This window comes from Colletes gigas, unplaced genomic scaffold (genome assembly GCF_013123115.1).
Source record: "Colletes gigas isolate AHSC1104 unplaced genomic scaffold, ASM1312311v1 Colletes_gigas_Sc00046, whole genome shotgun sequence".
NCBI lineage: Eukaryota > Metazoa > Arthropoda > Insecta > Hymenoptera > Colletidae > Colletes > Colletes gigas.
This window is the reverse complement of record NW_025106675.1, coordinates 1,295,016-1,315,876: the sequence shown is the minus strand read 5'-3', so window position 1 is coordinate 1,315,876 and position 20,861 is coordinate 1,295,016. Positions and strand designations below refer to the sequence as shown.

General features: G+C 31.0%; 1 protein-coding gene across 1 annotated transcript in view; it reads right to left on the bottom strand.

Moving 5' to 3' along the window:
• Nucleotides 1-20,861, bottom strand: part of LOC122403195 — an 84,351-nt gene that overhangs the window by 8,089 nt on the left and 55,401 nt on the right. The window lies entirely within an intron of this gene.

Below are 20,861 nucleotides of genomic sequence, written 5' to 3'. Positions count from 1 at the left end.
AATATACACATTTCCATGCGAACAATAAATACTTTCTTATTTTAATTCCCCTTCAATAATATCAAACGATCAGTATAATCGGAAAGATTTAAACAGTCTGCTCGAGGGTAGCACTGCGCTATCGCCGCCATATTGTCAAGATAGTATGGCATAGAAGTAGCAGCCGTAGCCAGAAAAAATAAATTAAGTCTCATTTTTGAAGAGTACGGAAACGCAACATGACGCAGGTGCCTCCTTCCCTATTCATCAAAAACGGGATTTAACTTATTTTTCTGACCATGCTGGTTGTGTCAGACGCGACAAGGTGCTTCGAACGGTCAATCGAGTTTCAATCGACTGTGGAACTTGCTGGAAAGGTTGTCGATGTGAAAAACCGAATTGGTCCCATCGCTACTTGCGTGTAGGATCAAATGAGCTGCTGGGAAGTGAGAACGCAATGCACAAATAGGTGCCGATAATTCACATTACCATCCCCTGTTCGGTTATTTACAAGAAGCCAAGATCGAGCTGATTATTTGACAGATGGCAGAGACGTACTCGAGAAACTTAGGTGCAAGTGTACTTCAAGAGTAATTTAGCGTTAACGACGCAATCATTGCAGAGTCGAAGTACCAAGGGGCTAAGTGGCAAAATTGGGTAGAGAGAGATTATTTCTTGATTAAATGTTACGTGCCAATGCTTTTAACTCTAGAAAAAGGCAACGCATCGACAGTTACATCGTGAATGAAGATGCTGATTGGTTTGTTAGTTAAGTGCAACTGCAGACTTCTCTGAATATTTATTTTATTTAATGGATTGACTCGATGTGAACAAAAACAAAAGGAAATAAGACGTGGTCGATCGTTGTTAAGTACACGTATGTACTTACAGACAGCGTAGTTTCAAGCTGCCTGTTTTCTTTCAGAAAGCACCATTCCAGGCACCATGCTTCTGTCGACGCGTAATGGGAGATTACTTTGTTCAAAAGAAAAACATGCTTGTAAGTGGAACAATAGTTACCTTCAAGCATGCTTTCTTTCGAAAGGAGCTTAAATACATTTTGAATGAACTAGACCGTACAATGGGCTTGAAAGAGATATTTCTATTGACTAATAACTGGGTCAGCCGGAACAAGAATTAATTTTGTATGTTTTTATTTTATTGGTGATTTATGAAATTTATGGTTCAATAGAATACAAATTCCTAATAACTGGGTACAATGTGACGTCCAATGATAACGATTTTGCATTAACGAGATTCTACAGCTGTGGCTTCGAAGATTTATATAATATTTCAAGGAATTTAGAGGTTGAACGATGATATTCTATAAAATATTTCGTTCCAATGGGCACTTTCTACAAACAATTTTAATTTATAATTTAAAATTAAAAATTAATCTCTTTATAAAAAAGTTTAACTGAAGAAGGAAATAACACTTAACATTTTTATATTGTTTTCTACAAAAACCTTGTTTTTATAATATTGATTTATCTTTATAAATCATTATCATTCTATTATAACAACAAAATAATGTTTCTTTTATGTGATCAGAAAATCATTATTTGGTATCAGCCTCTTTAATACTTCCACTCTGCAATTGATATTTTTATTTACATTTCACTATTGGATTAAATTTACACGAACTTTGAAATTAACTAAAAGGTAATCGCGGTTAATTTATTTTACAGACAGCATATTCTTGTTAAGGCGACGATGTATTGTTCGGAATTAGGTTATGTACAGAGAATTGGAAGAAAAATTGGTATGTAATCCTCCACCAAATTACAATCGTGTCGTTATTATACAGTTGCGATTAATGGAAAATGCGGAGGTGCTGTGTAAAAGTAATTAGAGCAGAAAATTTGATACGTAAAGAAATATCATGACAGGGCTGACCGTGAATGTTTACTAAAAATTAGAACATTGTTTCGAACGATATTTCTTCGTTTGCTACTGTTTGAAATGAAACATTAACGTATTTTATAATAAGTATTCCATTGGAGACTAAATTCTACTATTTTATGTCGACTTATTTTCGTAATTAGATGTAACAAACTATATAAGGTGTTTGGCTATGGGTAACAACTTTAAGGATTCGTTCGAAAATAAGACGAAAATCATAAACGACAAAATTACGTTGGAAACTGTGTCTGAAAGTATAATTTTAAAAAATACGCAAAGAACTGAGGTTTTATTTAATATTTTCTTTATTCGGGAAGATATAATAAAATTTTATTCCGTCTTTTTATACAAATTCTTTTAATTGAATATTCCTCAAAATTTATTCCACATATTGTTTAAACATATTTAAATTTTTATCGAAATCAATTTAATCGTTTACATGCATTTGTGTTAATTGTAATAAACACATACATACGTAAATTCAAATACATATATTTTTTTATTGGTCGAAATATGATTAAGTGATCTTATTAAAGTTTTTCCACAAATAAATGTTTTCAAATGTTTTTGTCATGGAAATATTGCTATATACTTTCTTCCAATATCAGAAAGTAAACAAACTTCGAACGCAATTATCCGTTTTTGATTTTCTTCTTATTTTGGCACAAGAGAGTCATCCTTTAAAATTTTTTCCAACGCTTTTCAAATACAGGGGTTTAATGTAAACAACTTGTAGTTTTTGTTCACTCAATACCAGTTTACGTACAAATGTTTGAAAATGAATAAAAATTTGCCTTGGGCTACTCTTGTTCTCAAGAACTTAATTAATAGTTCTTGAAGTATGCAGAATCCCGATTAGCTTGCTGCAGAAGTTCAGAATTAAACTATACGTATTTCCCTGCATTTCTCGCAAATCTATTTTATTTTTTTAATTCTTGATAAAAACTTTAAAAATTTTATATGAAAATGGTACTTGCAAAGTAAGCAGTGCAGGCACGCGTAAATTGCACTTCTTTGTGTCACTTTTAAATACAATTTTAAACAGAAGTCGTACAACTTGTTTTAAGTAATAATTGCAATTTTAGGAAAACAACTATAAGACATAAAAATATAGGTATTTACACTGAAGAGGTCCAAAATTTCTGACAAAAGTCTTTTGTAATTTAAAAAATCTTCTATAAATCTTTATCTGTAATTTAAAACAAATCTTAAATTCCATAAATATTTTAAGATTTAGATCTTAACAAAAGTTTTTAACAAAAAAGTTCTACAGTTCTTTTTTTAAGAACCTATCAGATTTGTCTCCGATATAAACAAATTCTAAATTTCACAAATATTTTACAATACAGTATTTTCTCTATATAAGCTCGGAACTCGTCCACGATATAGGCAAATATCATATCCCCTCTACTTATCCCCACTGCGTACCGTTAGAACTAAGCACTCGCTGTATCGGCGAGTATGCCTTCCTATGGGCGGTTCCCCAAGATAGCGGCGCGTTTGACAGTCGGTCGTCGAACATTGTCATACGATACGGGCTCAAATTACTAAGGCAACACTAGTGCAATAATACAAATTTTTTATTTTTCGTTTTCTTGTTTTGAAACTTTTAACATGTCTGTGACAGTTTTCTGATTTAACTAAGATCAAGTACAACATAATTTTTATTATTGTTTTTCATAAATTATAATATACATTTGACCTTTCTTTAAAGTGTATCCTCATCTGAAAAAAGGAATTGTAATTTAATTGGCCTATCATTTATTTGCCGAAATCGTGAGACAACTCAGAGTAAAATAAGTTGGTTAAACAGTTTAAATTCGCAAGTTATGTATATCTTTTCGGGTTATATCACTATTGCAGTAAACGATCGATACATACATATATGTACTGATGTTATGACACGATTTAACTAGTACATATACAATATTAAATCAACAACGAAATTCATCTTTATTTTTGTTCTTCCTTTTTTCAAACTTCATCAACATATTCGTGACACTTTTCTGATTAAAATGACACCAAATACGATATACAATTTAGGTCCTATTTACTAACGCAATAAGAAATCAAAGGCATGCATCGCTCAAGTGACTCCACGTCGGCTGTATCGAAACACAGGCGATGTTTACGCGAGCCTATACAGAATCAGTATTTCATTCTGCGACCTCTACCAAGAGAGGTAGAAGTCAGAATTAGAACACCGATTTCGTATAGGCTCGCATAAACATCGCCTGTGTTTCGTTACAGCCGACCCGAAGCGAAGGAAGCGATAGCAAATTCGGCGATGCTCGGCCGCTCAGTCCCTCTTTGTCATATGCTCGCTGTTCTTTTCTATACTCGCCGCCTCCAGTAGGCGTCAACAAAGTATCAAGAATCGTTTCTCGTCCACGATATAGCCGAGCGTTGAGCCCCGAGAGCGTCGCTTCTATAGAGACAATACTGTACTGCTAAAACTTTTCTTATTTTTTTTTGTTTTAATACATATTTATTTTCTTGGCATACAGTTGTTTTTTAAAAATTCCTATTATATTTAAAAATAGGTTGCGATTTTTGGGACATTTCATATATTATATAAACTGAACACTCTACAAAAATCTTAGACGGAGAAATATATAAATTTTTTTTTATTCCAAATATATGACTAATGAAATACATTAGTACTGTATTTTCAGCTGGTTTTTGTAATATTGATGAGACTAAATCTTGTTTTGATACCATCAATATTTACGTTTAAATTTGGTATTATTGCGCCAAATCGTTCCAAGGAATGTCTTTAAATTTATCGAGACATGTACCTAACAAGTGTAACAAATATAACGATGAATAGAAAAATTTGATGAAGAAATCACAATTTTTTCTACTCTAGAAGAATAGTTGTCCCTTCCCAATAATATAATAAACAAAACACCCTGAAAGAAAATGATAGATCGATGTATAAAGAAAGTGAAAAAATTAGGATATTATGTGAAGTGAAAATATAAACTACAGCTACTATAAAGTTATTTATCTTGCTTTTCTGTCAACAAAATCTTTAATGTCACATTTGAAACCTATTGTGTTCATCGATTGTTGCTCTATAGGCAGTTAGGTAATTCTTTATCAGTTTCAGTTTAAAAACTTCTTCCACTGACAACAAAATTAGCAATAATTGTAAGAAAAATTCGCAGCACTATTACAATAGTTGGACCCCTTTTCCAAGAAACCAATTGCAATATAACTTTGAATTTTTTTTTTACAACATGGAACTTTTCTTTGTAAGTATTATCGTGGTAGTAATCTACTTGATATTTTATACTTATTATCCAAAAGATTCACAATTGCAAGGAAGGCATATTTCTCAGCAAATTCATCGAGTTTTCGAAATTTCAAAGTTATTGTCATAAATCACTGTATCCAGCGAGGAAAACATTTCACTTTGTCGTCGTTTCAAATGAAAACAAATAAAATTTGTTTATGATTGCTGCAGTAGACCAAAAGTGCTGCTCGGGGCGGACTACCATTCCACCCCTCTAGCTATGCAACTATACGACATAGACGTAATTACAAATTAAATAGTATAGGTAGTGAAACATATTTGGAATACTTTTGACAAATTTAAGTACCAAAGTTTATACCAAAATTTAAACAGTCACTAACGTTGTCTAATTTGTAATGCCCCAAATAATAAACGTGAATTACTCATTAAATAATATTTGTTGACGAGCTGTAATTTTAACAATTCTGACTCAATTGACAGATTAAGATCAATTTGTAAAAATGAAATATATAATCGCGTTTATTCGTGTTTTTATGTGATGGAAAGTGGTAACTACCACGTTTGTATGTCACTGCAATCACGTAATTTATCGCTATTTGTATGTGATTATAAGTGACAATAATCGCTTTGTAGGTAAAGTTTTTCAGCAAGAATTCAATTGTTAGAATCATGGTTAAAATATGTCAAAATTTTAATAATGAAATGTATAACTTAAAAATGTACAAATATACAATTTTATATAATGAACAATAATATAGATAATTTTCATTCATTGTTAATAGTACCTGCTTATTATGTCATTAAAGACAAATTCATCAAAAACTTGTTTCGCGTATACTAGGGAATTTCGTTGGTTAATAATGGAGACACAAAATTAAATACGATTTCTACTAGAATTTTCCTATAAATGATCAAATAACACTTCAGAACTAATTTAGTTACGAAACTGAAGACTTCAATAAGTACAAGATTACATACTTTACTTAGATATCATTGTATACTAGTAAAAAGTTATTAATTTAAAATAATCAATATTTTTGTACATCTAATATTTGAATTTTGACAGAATTTTTTTTCTAAACCTGAAAGGCCCTAGTGCGCCGTGTAGTACAGTAACGATTCTTAAAATGAACATCGCTACGGTGTTGGCATATTAGTTTTTCGTAGAGCGGAACCAGCGTTCGTACATTCCTTCTTAAAAGGATTAAAACAATATTTCTATCTCAGAAAACCCATAAATATGTATTAATAAAAGTGTACAAATTATATAACATTGAAACAACTTTATTGTAATTATTCTTTTTAATTTAGTCAGAATTCAATACATTCATCATATACCATTATACAGTATTTTCTCTATATAAGCTCGGAACTCGTCCACGATATAGGCAAATATCATATCCCCTCTACTTATCCCCACTGCGTACCGTTAGAACTAAGCACTCGCTGTATCGGCGAGTATGCCTTCCTATGGGCGGTTCCCCAAGATAGCAGCGCGTTTGACAGTCGGTCGTCGAACATTGTCATACGATACGGGCTCAAATTACTAAGGCAACACTAGTGCAATAATACAAATTTTTTATTTTTCGTTTTCTTGTTTTGAAACTTTTAACATGTCTGTGACAGTTTTCTGATTTAACTAAGATCAAGTACAACATAATTTTTATTATTGTTTTTCATAAATTATAATATACATTTGACCTTTCTTTAAAGTGTATCCTCATCTGAAAAAAGGAATTGTAATTTAATTGGCCTATCATTTATTTGCCGAAATCGTGAGACAACTCAGAGTAAAATAAGTTGGTTAAACAGTTTAAATTCGCAAGTTATGTATATCTTTTCGGGTTATATCACTATTGCAGTAAACGATCGATACATACATATATGTACTGAAGTTATGACACGATTTAACTAGTACATATACAATATTAAATCAACAACGAAATTCATCTTTATTTTTGTTCTTCCTTTTTTCAAACTTCATCAACATATTCGTGACACTTTTCTGATTAAAATGACACCAAATACGATATACAATTTAGGTCCTATTTACTAACGCAATAAGAAATCAAAGGCATGCATCGCTCAAGTGACTCCACGTCGGCTGTATCGAAACACAGGCGATGTTTACGCGAGCCTATACAGAATCAGTATTTCATTCTGCGACCTCTACCAAGAGAGGTAGAAGTCAGAATTAGAACACCGATTTCGTATAGGCTCGCATAAACATCGCCTGTGTTTCGTTACAGCCGACCCGAAGCGAAGGAAGCGATAGCAAATTCGGCGATGCTCGGCCGCACAGTCCCTCTTTGTCATATGCTCGCTGTTCTTTTCTATACTCGCCGCCTCCAGTAGGCGTCAACAAAGTATCAAGAATCGTTTCTCGTCCACGATATAGCCGAGCGTTGAGCCCCGAGAGCGTCGCTTCTATAGAGACAATACTGTATTATTAAATTATTAAATAATTTAACGTGGTAAATATTTCGAAGAATATCTTTCTATAGTTAATAAATTGTGGTCTTTAAATGCAAGTTGACGAGATCTGACGAACACGCTGAATGCACTGACGGTTGTTCATAAAGCATTATGTTTCACGCTTCACTGGGCTCTAAAGGGGATCCCCCAAGTTGAAAGGGATAGAAACGTTCAATATACGAATCACGTGTGGGACTCCTTTTAAGAATCATTACTGTAGTTTGAAAAAACAGTGTATCTCTTCAGGGTTAATAGACCAACCATTGAGACAATTATATTACTATTATATTATTAAATTATTACATAATTTAACGTGGTAAATATTTCTAAGAATATCTTTCTGAAGTTAATAAATTGTGGTCTTTAAATGCAAGTTGACGAGATCTGACGAACACGCTGAATGCACTGATGGCTGTTCACAAAGCATTGTGTTTCACTGGGCTCTAAAGGGGATCCCCCAAGTTGAAAGGAATAGAAACGTTCAATTTACAAATCACGTGTGGGACTCGTTTTAAGAATCATTACTGCAGTTCGAAAAAACAGTGTACCTCTTCAGGGTTAATAGACCAACCACTGGGACAATTACCTTACTTTTTATCGGGGAAGACACGAACAAATAAAACTAATGTGGCAAGCTAATATCAGAGAACGAGGGCAAAATGTGGGGAAGTCGATAATCCGCTACATGTCGTTCACCCCATGTTTTTCACGGATCGATGGATCCGCGAAGGAGATACTGATACTCGCGTACCTTCGACATGTTTCCAGACCTCAGACAGCCCGCGGACGGATATTTTTCAGCGAGGCGGTGCTACCGTTGAATGCCAATGGGAATGGAAATTCGAAGTTCGCGTATTATACATCGGCACGTTGCGCGGAGCTTTGTCACTCATGCCGCAGGAATACGTGAGCTACGTGTCGTAATCGGTATGCATTGTGCCGCTGTAACGGCGAACTTCCACGAAAATGTCATTCTCACTTGACGAACGTGAAATTCCAAATACTCCAACGTTATAAAAACCATTTCTATTAATCTTTTCGCGCCTGCTGTACACATTAAGGCGCTATTCTAATTTAGAGTTTCATTCTTTTCGGTCTTTTTAGATTTTTTAAAGAAAAAGTATAACTTTCTTAATTTTGACATTTTGCATACATATTTATTTATATTTTACGAATATTTACAATTTGTTTCAATTAAAAATAATTAAAACTGACCCATTGGCTAACATGATTCCAATCATTATCTGAAATGAAAAAATTTAAAGGACTCTTGATTAGTATAATTGTGATTATGGTGCGAACCTAAAATTATAAAAGAACAATTTTCCTTATTGTCTTTTTGACTGGCAAAACATGAAAAGACGTTAAGAAAATCAATATTAAAAATTCAAAGTGTCGCCATTTTGTAAATTTTCATTATTTGTTTTCATTTTAGTTCACAGCACAATCGCAATCATATTAATTAAGAATCCTTTTGATTTTTTCATTTCAGATAAGCAGAATAGTTGGAATCATATCAGTGAGTAGAACACTTTCTTTTAAAAGAACGTTGTTAAAGTTAGTTTTCATTATTTTTACTTGAACAAAATTGTGAGCATTTGTAAAACATAAATAAATATGTGCACAGAATGTGAAGATTAAGAAACTTATATTTTTTTTCGTAAAATAATCACTAAAAAGACCAAGAAAATTAAACTCTAAACTAGAATATTCCCTGAACGCACATGATTTTCAATCATTCTTTAACCCTTAAACAGTGATTCTCAACCCTTTGCATAAAATATGTTACGACACCCCTAGAACATGAATTTATAAAAATAAAAATTGATGCATTTTGGACTATAAATTTGAAAAATATTTGAAGGTGAAGGTGTTAATCTGGAGTCTGCGGACCCTGAGGGGGTCTTGCATATAGAAATTTTAAATATTTATTTTCAATGTATACTACATTACACCAGAAACTATCCACTTGATGTTTTGAATACTTTGAGTTTAGGTAAAATAAGTCTTCCAATTTATTGTTTTGAATTCACAATTACCACTTGCATAGAGATATTACAATCTGTCTTAACCAAACTTCTGATATGGAAAAGAAGCGTGGAGGCTGACAATTTTGGAAACTTTCAAATACTGGCAGAAATATTTCATTAAGATCGAGCTGATATCAAAAATTCTCTGACAATATTTTTAAGAAAGGAACTTTACAAACACCTGGTAACAGTTAAGAACTCTTTTAACAATTACTTTTATCTTGATGGCGTTAAAATTGAACTTGGCTCCAGAATCCTTGCCTGTCTAACATAAATTCGATCTGGGATGCAAACCTAGCCAAGGATTAACTCATCGAACTTAAAACCGAAAGTTTGCTAGAATTGAAATTAAAAAAGTCTCTGAACATTCTACTGCTCTTTATAAGCTTATTTTCATCTTGTAAATCGATCTGTGTAAGTGTTTATCTTGTTTAATGTGTTATATGTGAATAAGTCAGATTTTCAACACTGGTTGAAAAATATTTATTTAACTAATATTTAATATGGGCGACATGAATTTTCACTAAGGAACTAAATAAATTAATTCTCAAGATTAGATGTTAAAGAAAATAAATCTAGATGGGACTCTTGAATTTTAACAAGACTGTAAAAATAAGTACTATGACAAATTGCGGGTTTGTTTGTTTTCAATTGTCTAAAAACAAAGTTTCGATTTCATGAAAGATTTCAGTGGTTTGGTCTGGCAGTCGACGTGTTAAGAACGTTATTCTCAGAACCATTGCATGGAAAGGGTCCATGACGTTCATTAAACTTTCAAGAGCGGTCCGTGAAAAGAAAGGTTAAAAGCCACTGTTGTACATTATCAATGAATATAATTCTAATTAAAATTCAAGTACGTATTATAATTTCTCAATTCAATTACATTTATTAAATGTCGAATAACTTGATGCATATAAAGAATATTCTTTTTATTCACAAAAATAAATTCGAGACCGAGAAGGTTAATTTGTAAGTGATTTGTGAACTGATCTTGACTCATTAAGTACCAAAAAACATTTTCTTACAGATATTAAAATGTATTTGAAAATGATGTGATTTTTAAAGTTCGAAGTCGAAACCTTAATAAACTGCACCGTAATTTTTTTTAATATATTATGTATAAACAAAATATTATATTCAGCAATAATTAGTTAAGTCTTTCTAGTTAGGAATATTCTTAGATTTCGGTTCTAAAAAACTGATTCTATGTTATTATGATTTTTTATCAAAAAAATAGTCATAGAAGGTTACAGTTCTATTTTTTCTTATTTTATACACTATGCTGCACAAATGTATCGATACTATTATATTATTTATTATTAATTACATCATAACATAGAAGGAAAATATTTTTCTATGGAACATATTTTTTAGTACAATGTGTGGAAATAGAGAAGAATTTTGAGGAAACAATAATTTCATGCTTAATGGGTTAATGAATTGTGAGAGCTAATATAGATTTTGAAACATAAACTCACATGTTCTAAAACGACGATTTGTCCTCCTTTGTTCGATTTAGAAAACTGAGGCACTTGATTCTAACTTTTTACGAGAACGTTTCGAAGTGACTGATTTACATGAACGGAATTATATTCACGTGGTAAATCTGCAGACTCGACAGAATTCCCCTGGGAACCAGCGAATTAGCTGACGTGAGATTTTGAACTAACATGGACACGTTAGTGCAATGCAAGACGCGAGGTGTAACTTCTGATTCATTAAATCAAAATATTTATTCAATATAGTGTCTTAACGGTGATTTTACACTCTTTGAAAAATTTTGTCTAATACTTTGCTTGAATATCTTTAATAATATATATTTTCAAAATTAAAAGTGTTCCCTTTCCCACGAAAATGTGTAAATGTTTGCAATGTCCATTTGACTAAAATGAGTAACATAATGAATAAAATTTATTTCAACTATTGTAGAAATAAAACTATATCTTACAATTAGTATCAAAGCAAATTTACATCCCATGAAGAATCATTTATGAAATTATTTAAGTTATATTCTACAGGATTTTAAATCAAAAAATGCATTTAGTAACCAAAGAAACAGAAAAATATTAAATACTGCAAAAAGTACAGATAATATTTATTTTACTCGAATAAATTTTTATTTAGCTGTTTCTGATCATTAAACGAGAAAACCTTGCAACATTATTATTATAATTTATATTAGAAAAATGTTATTCACGCGGACTTAAATTTATAAAAAAACTTCCTGTTGTTGATTAATTAAGGTATTTCTGTCATCGGTAATGAGACTGTCTTAATCAGAATCAACGAACGATGGGTAAAAGTTACTTGAAACGTTTCCGTTCGATTTCCGACAAGAGTGAAGAAAACTCTGCGAGAGATTTCCAGGATGAAGATTAATGAAGTTAACAGACTCTCGTCGTTCTACATTATTTATTTCGGGAATTTGAACAGACAGATCAGTTTCGGAGAAGCTTTGTGAAAATCAGTATTTGTTTGTTATTCAATGATATAGTTTCATATAGTTTTCAAATTTTAAATTAGCTACTTGCGTTTATTAATTAGTTGACGCCACTTTAACCCTTAAGTGAATTGTTGGAGCAGTTGTGGGCCTCTGTAAGTTTAAACTAATAATTGTTTAATATATGTCAATGTAGTTATTTGAAAATTTATGTATAAGAAAAAGTTGTTCAAAATATCTCTATAATAAATTTCAGGCCCACAAAATCCGTGAGAGAGCAATCTTATAATAGGTATGACTAAAAGAATGATTAGTTATAAAAAATATATTTAGTAATTTTATCTATCAATTTCAAATATATGAGAATATACGTAATAAAACAGTAAAGCGTATCATAAGGTGCTGTTGAAGAAAGTACCATGTATTCCTAGTCCATCAACAGAATTATAAGAAAAGCAGATAAAACATTCAAGTTGTTATTTGTGTTTAATAAAATGACGTGTCTTTCAAATTTCCCAAAAATGTAATAAAAATGTATGCAAAGAACATTCAAACATAATTTGTAATGACTGTTTAAAATAAAGAAGCACTGTATACTCTGTGCTTGACATTAGTAGTAAATTAATCTCACCTGCTTCAGTTTTCAAATTTTTTAAATCTTCATGTATTTCTAATCTTATTACACTATAAAACAATTGGCAGTTTAAAGAATTTGTTGCATGGTAAATGGAAGAGAGAGATGACTTTATGAATTCACCTGGGCCCAATAACTAAACTAAGATTGAGAGTCCACTTAAGGGTTAACCAATAGTTTTTGTATGAAAAATTTTTGTAACTATTTGGATGAATAGTATAAATAATTTTACATATAGCAAGTTAGCAATATTTTATTGTAGGTTAATATAAATGAAAACAAAAATATGTGTATTTGTAGATCATTTTTATATAATCACGTAGTTAAATATAATATATGTTAATGGGACGAATTTAACGTTTCCGATCATTTTTGTGGTCATCTTTTGAATAATATAAATCTAAAATAAAGATTGTGTTTTTATGATTTCACCTAATAAGTTATCAAACTTGATATACTGATAATTTAATAGTTTTGTGGCACAAACTACCTTCGTCAATAAAAATTTTAAATTTCAGGAGAAGAAAAAACTCACTATAGTAACTAAATATTTCGTACTATACCATAATATTACTATTTTTAGTACAAATGTACACAGTATGTCAGAAAAATAACGGAACTTTTTAAATTTAATGAAAACTGCTAATGCCATCTATTGAAACAATATGTAACCTGAAAGCTGTATATTTCCTCTACAAAACAAAAGCATCATTATTGGAATCGACTAACGGATTGTCAAGTTATAACGGTTAAAGTGGCAGTACCTTTTATCACTTCGTCGCAGAAACACAATGGAACAAAGTGCAAATATTAAATTTTGTTTCAAGCTCGGGAAAACTTTTACAGAAACATTTGAATTGATGAAAAAAGTTTATTGTATATATGTTTAGTTAAGTTAAAAGGTGATGATTGTTTATACCGTACACGTGTGTTCGAATGGTATAAACGATTCCAGGACGATCGTGATGCTTTGGAAGATGACCCAAAGCCAGGCCGACCAAAAAAGAAAAATCGCGATGAGTTGGTGGAAAAAGTGCGTGAAATGATTACCTAGGATGCGACTTCAAGTGTGAGATGGATGGCAGAGGTATTAAATACGACTAAAGACATGATTCACAAAATTTTGACAAAGGACTTGAACAAACGGAAAGTCTGTGCTCGATTTGTTCCTCACGCATTAAATGAGGACCAACAGATTGCTCGCGTTGAACATTGCAGGGATCTTATTAAAACAGCCAGACGGAACTGCACATTCCTGGAATCAATTGTGAGACGAGACTTGGTGCTTCAAGTACGATCCACAAACAAAGCGCCAAAGTGCAACGTGGAAGTCCCCAGACTCTCCGAAATCGAAAAAATTGCGATTCCAGAAGTCACGAGAGAAGACAATGTTGACCTGTTTTTATGATTCTAAAGGTATTATACTTCGGGAATTCGTTCCGCAGGGTCAAAATGTCAATGGTGAATATTATCTGGGTGTTATGGAGCGTTTGTGGAAAAAAATCGTTCGAGTGAGGCCCGAATATCGAGCGCCAGGAAGTTGGTTTTTGTTGCACGACAATGCACCATCGTACAGGACTGTTGCTGTTTATGAATTTTTGGGAGAAAAATAGGTCTGTGTGCTCCAACATCCTCCGTATTCGCCGGACTTATCTCCATGTGATTATTTCCTATTCCCAAAACTCAAGCTAGCCATGAAAGGAACGTTTTATGACAGTGTTACACAAGTCCAAGACGCGGTGAGAAGAGTCATTGAGGCGATTCCGCAAAATGATATAAAAAAATCTATGTTGGCACTAGTCGAACGTGCCCAGCGGTGTATTGATGCAGAAGGGATGTATTTTGAATAAAAAAAAATAATTTTGGCAAAATAACTAATATTTTCTTTTAATTTAAAAAGTTCCGTTATTTTTACGACATTCTGTGTATGTTAATAATGTTATTTCCAAAATTCGTTACTCTATTAAATTTTTCTATGCAATACTCCAAATGAAAAATAAAAGTGAATATTCAAATCTTCTACGCCAACTGATATTCTAATATAATATACGATTGGATACCTATTTTTTTAAACTAATGATCATATTGCAAACATTACCATTAATCATTACAATATGCTCGTAATTTAGATCTTAAATTTTTTTGCAAAAGTTGTTTTTGTTATAAAATCTTGACCTACCTGACGCAAAAGTATAAGGAGAGACAGAAAACATTTTCAAAATTACATAAGTGAAGCGAAGTAATTATCATTTGAAAAGCATTATTAAATTGCCCAATGTTTATGCAGATTTTAATATTGAAAATCTAACGAGGGAATATTTAAGTATTTAAAAGGTTTGTTAAGCAGAAAAATGAAGTTTTATCTCAAAGGTCAACTTTATTGTAACATAACATCTATTATAATATCCAACTTAAATGGAAAAGTAATTATTAGGCTGCGGATGTTTATACACGTATAGGAAATTTTAATTCTCAAAAACTACAAAACGCACTTAATATGCAAAAATATAAAAACAGTTATGGAGGATTCTCGTGTAACAGCATTAAAATTAAAGTTTAGTTTTTAATTCTTTTCGTAAAGAATTAAAAGTTTTATTGTATTAGACTTTTAGGAACATGAAAAGGAACCCTTAAACTATACAAAAATATTTTTTTAATCCATTTTTAATTATCTTTGATGAAATAGTAGTTAAATCTTTTAATCCTATCCCACGATGTAACCATATTTGGTGTACATGGTAGCAACCTATTTTAAACAAAAATAGACCCTATTTTAAATAAAAAATATTTTTTATAATTGTTCATAATTTTTTCTTCATAATGCTATAGTTTTTAAAATTTTCCATATTTTTTGTTTAAAATAGGTTCCGTACCAATGGAAACCAACTAGCTTCAAGAAAATTGTTCGTGTGTTGCATTCTGATCTCTATGATGTATGGTATGGAATTAAAACACTTAACTACTATTTAATAAAAGATAATAAAAAATAGACCAAAAAAATATTTTCGTATAGTTTAAGAATCTCTCTTCATGTTTCTGAAAGTCTAATAAAACAGAACTTTTAATTCTTTACGAAAAGAATTAAAAAGGAAACTTTAATTTTAACGCTGTTACACGAGAATCCCCCCTTAAAGTAATATACAAATTATTCATTAATTCTATTAATAAAAATATGAATTTGCATAAAGATCCGCAGTCTAGCAATTATATATTTTTAATAAAATTAATAAAATTGCAAAATAGTGAAATTGATTGTATCAAGAATGATTAAATGTGTCGAGTTTAAAGTCTGAACAGCTACAATTTACTTTTGATTATTTATTAAAAAGAATTTAAAACTTCTGACACGATGTTACGACAGAATTTTCCTGTAAATTGTTTGTAAAAAGCAGCTGTTCTTAACGCAAGTTTCAATGTAGGAGCACATTTTCGAGCATGGAATCGCGTTATTTTCACCAACCTCTTATTTTCCTCCAAATTTCACGAGATCCAACTTACGGGGCGAAACACTGTTAACCTGGAGCGCACGATCAACTTTTAATTAAGTACCGCTTCGTCGAGGACCGATTTCCCTGCCCCATTCCCTCGGTGAATGTTAAACGGATCGGTGCTCGATCTTCTCCGTGAAAATTCGACGAAACGACGACGCGCATGAAACTATCCTAGTCGGTGAACTCTCGGTAAACATTTAAAACGCAAACGTCAACAGAGCGCCTCGCGATTTACACAGTCGACCAGATAATGTCGTTTGAAGCGTGATCTCAAATATTAGATTATGTAACCAAGTTCGCGCGTTAATAAGCATCGATTCCGAAGGTTTTGCATAGTTAACGGACTCAGTCTTATTTTCCGAAAGCCTCGACTCGTTCGAATTCCTCGATTCTAAAGGAATTTAACTTTCACAGTTTCACAAAGAGATTAACGAGGTAACATTACGAACTGTCAAACATCGATTTGAATGGAACTTTGTGGAAATGTTCGTTGATTCGGTTTGATACCTATGCTACCTTTTATAGCTGCAACTTTTCGAATTTAAAGGGTGGCGCCACTCTGAAACGTCTGGAAATAGGTAAAACTTGAAACGATTTTTCGTAGGAAATTCTTAAATGTTTAGATCTGCTTAGAGGATATAAAAGTAACTTTCAGTTTTGTGTTCGAATCCTTAAAAGGTATAAATGTTTCGAAATGGCAAAATTATTCACGATTCCCAAAATATCTTCTGCCAGAACATTGATAGCTGTAATTCGTAGCACGAACTGGATCATCAGAAATAAAAAATTTTTATTGATTCCTAAACAAAAATCTACTGTCTTCAATATAGCATATAATTTTTAAAAAGTTTTAATAATTATGGAAATAATTGAAGATTTTTAAAAAAATTACTTTTTACTGGAACGAAAATTAACTTGAAATATTTAAAAGAATATAAATAAATGAGTTACTTAAAAAGTTTAGTGTCATTAATTTTATTTCTTGCAATATAACTCTTAAATTGCAAAAGATAATAAAAAATATTACTACACTCAACGTGTGTAAAATATTGTCTAGACTAAAGGGAGACATAGCTATTGAAATATGGTATTTTTTACATAGCTGAAACATCATTTTTCTGACATCCATCATCAAATATTTTAATAAGGGAAAGGATACTTCACAAGAACATGATTTGTTTAGAATAGAAGAATAGAAGAAAATCGAAAAATAAAATATTTTCTTCATGTTACGTTTTAAATTGGTAATCTGAATGTCACAAGGTCCCTCCCTAAGTTTACCAAATATATATTCCCGGAAAATCATAAACAAATCCTTTAATGGCGCAAAAAAGACCTAAATTATCATATAAAATTGTTATGTTACCGTCAAGATTAATATTCAATAATTTAAGATATCATCGTGAGGTTAATTTTAGAACAGACGGTTTCGAAGCGCGGTAGCTTATAGAAATCAGTTTTGTCAAGAGTTTGCTCAGTTTTAACTGTAGCCTTGGTGATTGCATAATTGTGTCATTAGTTAGAAATACGTATGAGGACACGTTTGAAACAAATGATTATATGAAATAATACTGAAAGAAAAAGAGCAGTTGCATATAAAACCGTTATGAGAAGACGATTGTAAAAATTAATATTGCCCTAGAGAAATATAAAAGTGATGGACCTTACGTAATATTTTATATTTGAAGAGTAGAAATGAAAAAGCCTAGAAGTGCCATTAAACAGAAAATTTTTGTATACAGGGTGTTCGACCACCCCTGAGAAAAATTTTAATGGGGAATTACAGAGGCCAAAATAACACGAAAATCAAGAATACCAATTTGTTGATCGTTAAAAAGTTATTAACAATTAAATTCAATAATTTTAAATCGTTCTGGAAAAATTATTTTCGGTTGCGGGGGCCAATAACAATCATTTTTGGTCATTACACATACCCTCAAAATCTTACGCACTGTCGAGAAAAAAATTCCACACCGAAAATCTAATTAGATGCCTTTTTTCGACGAAAGAAAAAAATTTCTAATCGTTCTGAAAAAATTATTTTCGGTTGCGAGGGTCAATTACAATCACTTTTGGTGAATACACATACCTCCAAAATCCTACGTACTTTCGAGAAAAAAATTCTTTACCGAAAATATACTATGTGGAAATGTTTCTATAACTTCTTAACGAAGCTTCAATCAACAAATTAGTATCCTTGATTTTTGTTTTATTTTGGCCTCTAAAATCCCCCATTAAAATTTTTTCCCAGGGGTGACGGAACACCCTATATAAGAAGGATGTTTATGTAAAGGTCATTGTTAGTAAATACAGATAGAAATATTATTACGATAATTCATAGAATTTTTTGCATTCAGTATATAATAAAGGATGTGATAAAAGTAGTAATAATTTAAAAATAAAATTATTGAATCGAAACAGTGATTTCTATATCAGTTAATTTGTAAACATAGTTTATAATAGTGCAGATACCTTATTAGAATTAGGATGAACAATACTAGTAGCTTCTCAAAAATAATTTTTTTTCTTCATTTTGTCTAACATAAATGTAAGTGTTATTATGCATATCGAGATGTGCATATATGTATCTTTCGATCAAAATCTGAAGTTATTTAACAAGTAAGTTTTATGAAGGGCAATGCTTCAGAAACTACCTATCTGATAAGCATATGTAAAGCTCTATTCAGATTAGTTCCAAATGTTTTAGCCTTGTAAAGATGAAACAATCATTAAGTGGATAGGAAAATTGGAAAACCATTACTGTTTACAAGAAAGGATTAAATACAGACAAAATATGTATAGTAAATGGTACTAAAATCCCTAAAGGTTAACAATCGAATATTGAAAAAAAAGGCCGATGATTTTAGAAAAATTTTGTTTTAATTACACAATGATATTTACACAATAATAATACTGTCCATTTTTTGACAAAATTCTAAATAAATCTGTTTAGATTATCCCATCTTATTATTTTCACCCTTTCTAAAAATATAAAATTCTTGTTGTCAATCATCAGGTCTTTGAAATATTAAAATAAAAATATTGTAAAGTAATGTGGTACATACAGTAAATAAATTTTGCAATATTTTAACAACCAAAGAATTATTTTCCTCAAAACTGGTTTTAGCATTCACTGCTTTACTTATTTCCACTCTTCATTTGTGGTTGTTTCGTTATATGTTTTTTTCAATTAATTATTAAATATACACATGTATTTGAATAATTACTAAGGGTCCATTAAGGTGTACTATTCCGTTGCACGTTATACGTTCCATACTGACGATTTGAAATTAAAAACCACATTATTTTTATCATTGTGAATTTTAATATTTCATGTTGAAAATTCCAATTTTTAAACAAATAATTTTTGTATCTCGAATTACTTCATTGAACTTCGTCAAAATATAAAAAAAATTGAGATACTAATGTCTACTTATATTCTCAGGTATACTACGAAAGAAAAATAAAACATCAACAAATTGACACAACTTCACTTCATATCTTTCGATCCATCGAACAGTCAATTAATTAATGGATCGTTGAAGAACTCTGCATACGAATCCAATGAACATTCCTCCGAAATAAATGTGTGGCAGACAAAAGTATTCTTCAGTATTTTTTCGTCAGGTCAGTCGAGTAATTTGTTTAATTTTTTTTAATTACGATATTATTTATCTGTACCAGAAAGCAAGTGAAAAATAAATGTTGTAAGCAATATTTGTACAATATCCAACAAACATGCACTTTGTGAATGCAATTAATTGATGAAAATGGCTGTATTTAACAGTGATAAAACGCGACACGATGTATCGGCATGATTCTAACGATTTCAACTTTGTTTATTCTCTATTGAGCTATTTATGCTCGAATATTTTTATCCTACGAAAGATATTCAGTGCAACTCAACGTGATAAAATATTTTAACGAAGCAACACAGTCGATATCATTGCGTTTCGTGTTTTACAATGCATAGGCAATCATTCAAAAATAATTTAATGATCCTCGCGCGAGCGATTTCTAGATATCGAGGAAGCAAGTGGCGTGCATCAAAATTCATGCAAGTTTTCTGTTTATTTACACTAACACATGTATACACGCGTATAGTTTCCATGAATTAATGCTTTTTCGTTGTCTTATATTGTACGTTGACAATGACAAAAGAAAATTCACCTTAGAAATCATTTTTCCCTGTATCAAAAAGAACAAATGTATGCTCAATTTAAAAAATGGCCTAAGTAACTTGGTACCAATATAAATCTAAAAATGTTTATTAAATACTAAGAAAACCAATATTCATATTACACTTCAATGATTTCTTCTACGATGATGGATAAATTTATTGTTTAAATAATCAGACAATTTGATTAATTTAATGTTGTATATATCTCTAATTTAAGAAAAAAGTATCACGACTTTCAAAATTTCTATTTTTATTTATAGATTTAATAATTTGAGAAAAATGTTTTGGAAGATATTACTGTAATCCCTAAAAAATTAAGCGTTACCTCTTTCATCATATTAATTGTACTTTTATTTACATGTTAGGTCTGGGTTAGACCTAACTTATACATATCAGGACCAAGTTTTTTTTACAGAATAATGACTACTTCATAAAATAAACAATTTCTTATGTATTAATGCAGAATGTTTT